At 40.7% G+C, this 3,637-nt stretch overlaps 1 pseudogene; it reads right to left on the bottom strand.

The window, feature by feature from the left end:
• Positions 1–1,980: 1,980 nt before the first annotated feature.
• LOC141546803 (fructose-1,6-bisphosphatase 1 pseudogene) lies at positions 1,981–3,421 on the bottom strand (annotated as a pseudogene).
• Positions 3,422–3,637: the final 216 nt, after the last annotated feature.

Here is a 3,637-nt window from a genome sequence, read left to right as displayed (position 1 = left end):
ACCCCTTGACATAGAAGACCTCAATGAAACATAAGACACATTTCCTGCTTGCCCTGGGGTCGAATGAAAGTGCAGCCAAGGATATTCCCTTGTAAGGGATGTGGGGTATCAAGCCATTCATTATAATTGTGGGAAATGCAGCTGGGGGATCACTCTAGGGAACTGGCCATGGACCACACAGTGAAAGAGGAAATCATGTTCATTGCTGTTACCAAGACTAAAGAGAAATTGAGGCTGACGTTACAATTTCAGCATGCATTAACATGCGTGTAGAGTAGCTTCTTGTTACTAGACATGAATGGTACTAGTGTAACATAGACTACAACAAACAATTGCAGCACCTTGCAATTTGGTTGTATTTAACAAAAGCAGAACACCCCCCCCCCCCAATCAATACAACAAAAACCTCAGTATTCTAGCATTTAGCAAGAACATCCCTGAGAAAATGCTGTGGTTAAGTGATTTCTTTTCTTCTCTTATTCTCCTCTTCCCTCTACTCTTCTCTTCTCCTTCCTTCTCTCTTCTCTTCCCTCCCCTCCCCCTTTTCCTTTTCTCTTTTTCTTCCCTTCCCTCTTGTCTTTTCTTTTTTCTCATTCAGATTTGTAATTTTATTGTTGTATAGAACTCCTGGTGAAGAAACTCTACCCTTACTCCCTCTGCCCTTCTATGTTCTATAATTTGTAGATAGGAGAATTATGGCCATTCAAAAGTAAATCAGCTTGGCTAGTGCTAAATTAGCCCTATGTATTAGGAACAGAACTTGAATTCACACCTTCCTGCTTCAGAAGCCACCATATCTCTATTATTCATTATGGTTAAATTCTACCTTTTTCCCTCCCTTCCTCTCTTTGTGTTTCTTTCTGTGTGTCTGTTTCTGTCTCTGTCTCTGTCTCGATCTCTCTCTTGCACACACACATACACACAAACACACAAAGTTGACAGTTCCCTAATGGATAGAGAGCTAGTCTCAGTCAGATAAACCTGTCTCTGACTTTGGACAAGTCATTTGCTGCTCAGTCTCCCAATTTCTATGACATTGAATCAAAGAAAAGATACCAGTCCCGGTTGATAGAGGAAGTTCCAGGTTCATATATTGATGAAATCCTAAGTCCAATACAAAATAAACCATTGCCAAACATATATTCCCAATTTCTTTTTTGTTTTGGAGGCAATTTGTGACTTGGCCAGGGTACATACCTAATAAGTGTTAAGCATCTGAAGCTGGATTTGAATTTAGGTCCTCCGGAATTCAGGGCCAGCACTCTTTCCATTTTGCTATCTAGTTGTCCTCCCAATTTCAATGATTAAGAAATCTAGTGCCACTAATCTCTTTTAAAGATTAACCAGAAATCACTTATGATTTGAAAGTTGAAGAATACCTGGATCTTAGCACCTAATATCTCACCATTCTATAGATTTTTCGGGGAGTAGGGTTGCAACTTTGCCAAAATTCTTCCATTCTTTCCCTATCCTAAGCTCCATAATGATAAAAATGGGAGCAAACCCAGTGGATACAGTTCAGATAGCTATAGATTGTCTTTTAATATAGCAAGGGGAATAGCAGCAATTATTCTATTAAGGAACAGTTCAGAAATGGCACCAACATCTACAGACTCTATAGCACCACTTTTTCACAGAGAGAAGATCCCAGACAAGAAAGGATATCTTTCTGCTTCTCCTGACCCCTCCCCATCAAGCACTGTGCTTACCCCACCAAAAAAAGCCCAATTCATTTATTACTATATTCTAACAGTCATTTTTTTTATTAAAGATGGATTTATTTTGCCAGAAATCAGCAATCTGCTTATTTCCTAGGATTTAGAAATTCCATGAAATACTTGCTTCTTTGGTGATGAGAACCAAGGAGGAAGCTTTTCTTTAGGACTTAAATTGTCTACTTCTCCAACTCATAGCAGCCCAGCCACCTGCTACTTGGTGGCTTTTACGTTTTACAGAATCCCCTAGTAAAACACTACAGTCTTTTGAGAGGAATAACATTTATTTCCATTGTCCCTCCTGCCTCTCAAATATCTTAGCTATTTGTGTTATTATAGAAATGGTATTTTGGTTAGTTTGCTCAAGACTTTATGCTGTGTTTGGAAGGATAGTGGGAAATGTCTGGCATTTGAGTATTGCTTAGCCCTGAAAACTTAAGCATTCATGGTCAGAGTCACAGGATGTGGTGTGATCTTTGGCAATTTTTTTTTTTTTAGTGTGACAGTCTTTTCATTTCTCAGCATGCTTCTTATAAATCTTCAAGAACTCCTTCACATCCTCAGGAGACCCCAAAATCAGGGGTATTTTCTGATGGATTTCAGTAGGAACAATATCCAGTACTGACTCCCTTCCTGTGGTAGCCAGTCCACCAGCTCTTTCTATGATGAAGGCCATTGGGTTACATTCATAGATGAGCCTCAGCTCTCCTTGGGGGCACATTTCATTGGCTAGATATAGAAAGATTCCTCCATATACCAAGGTCCTGTGCACATCTGCAACCATGGAACCCACATATCTTGCTGTATAGGGAGCTGTATTGTCCTGAGGGAATTTTTTTTCATGGAGGTACTCTAAGACAGCAGGGTCATAGTCCTTGGTATAGCCTTCATTGATACTATAGATATTACCTCTGCTCCTGATCTGGATATCTTTATTGACTAAAATGAATTCCCCAATATCTGGATCCAGCATAAAGCAATTTACCCCGGAGTCTACAGCAATCACTATCACTGTGGCACTGCCATATAGAGCATACCCAGAGCTTACTATATTCCGACCAGGCTGCAGAGCATCATCCTGAGAAGGCTCACCAGTTGATGTCCTTCTATAAATGGCAAAAATACTGCCAATGGGCCCAAGGCAGTCAGTGTTAGAAATACCATCCAGAGGATCAAAGCAAACTACGTATTTTCCTCTTTTTTCCGGTTCTATTATTATGGCACTTGTATTTTCTTTTGACACAAGGACACATGTGGCAAAGGATGACCTTAACGTGTTAATAATCAACTCGTTTGAGAAGACATCCAATTTCTTAACTTGTTCATTCATCATATTTGTTGGCTGGGCAATTCCATAGAGTTGGATTATTCCCGCTTTACGCACGACGCAGGAAATGATTTTGACGGCAGTACAGAGGCTAGTGAGCAGTTGAGTAATTTCACCTGAGCCTTTGGCTTTCTTGTTTTTCTCCAAAGCAAAGCGGGTCAGGGTGCTGTCCTCCTTTAGGAAAGAACCCTGGTAATCCAAGACTGGGTAATCCATGCACATTGCCTGGGACTAGGCACTTAAAAGAGCGGAGAATTGGGAGTCGCGAGTTTGGTTGAATTCAAAGATCAAGTCTGTGATCGGTTCTCTCTACTGAGATAGTGACTGTTGGGAAACAGCCAGTACCGCACAGGCGCGGGGCGCTTGGAATGCAGCCTGATCTATCACCTACAGCCAGGTAAAAATAGGGATCCTGAGGAGAGTGGGGGCGCCCTGGAAAGGAATAGTAAGAACTGGGAAAGAAGAAAGAAAACCAAAAATGTCTTGTCTTTATAATTAGTCTCTGCTACCTATCCTGACCTCTAGAAGAGGCAATTCAAAGGCACTACTAAGTGGAGGATACCGTGTTTTTCAAATTGCATTTATTTTTTTTTTC

Source organism: Sminthopsis crassicaudata, chromosome 1 (genome assembly GCF_048593235.1).
Source record: "Sminthopsis crassicaudata isolate SCR6 chromosome 1, ASM4859323v1, whole genome shotgun sequence".
In the NCBI taxonomy this organism is placed as follows: domain Eukaryota; kingdom Metazoa; phylum Chordata; class Mammalia; order Dasyuromorphia; family Dasyuridae; genus Sminthopsis; species Sminthopsis crassicaudata.
The sequence above is the reverse complement of the archived record's forward strand: the minus strand, read 5'-3'. Positions and strand labels throughout refer to the sequence as shown.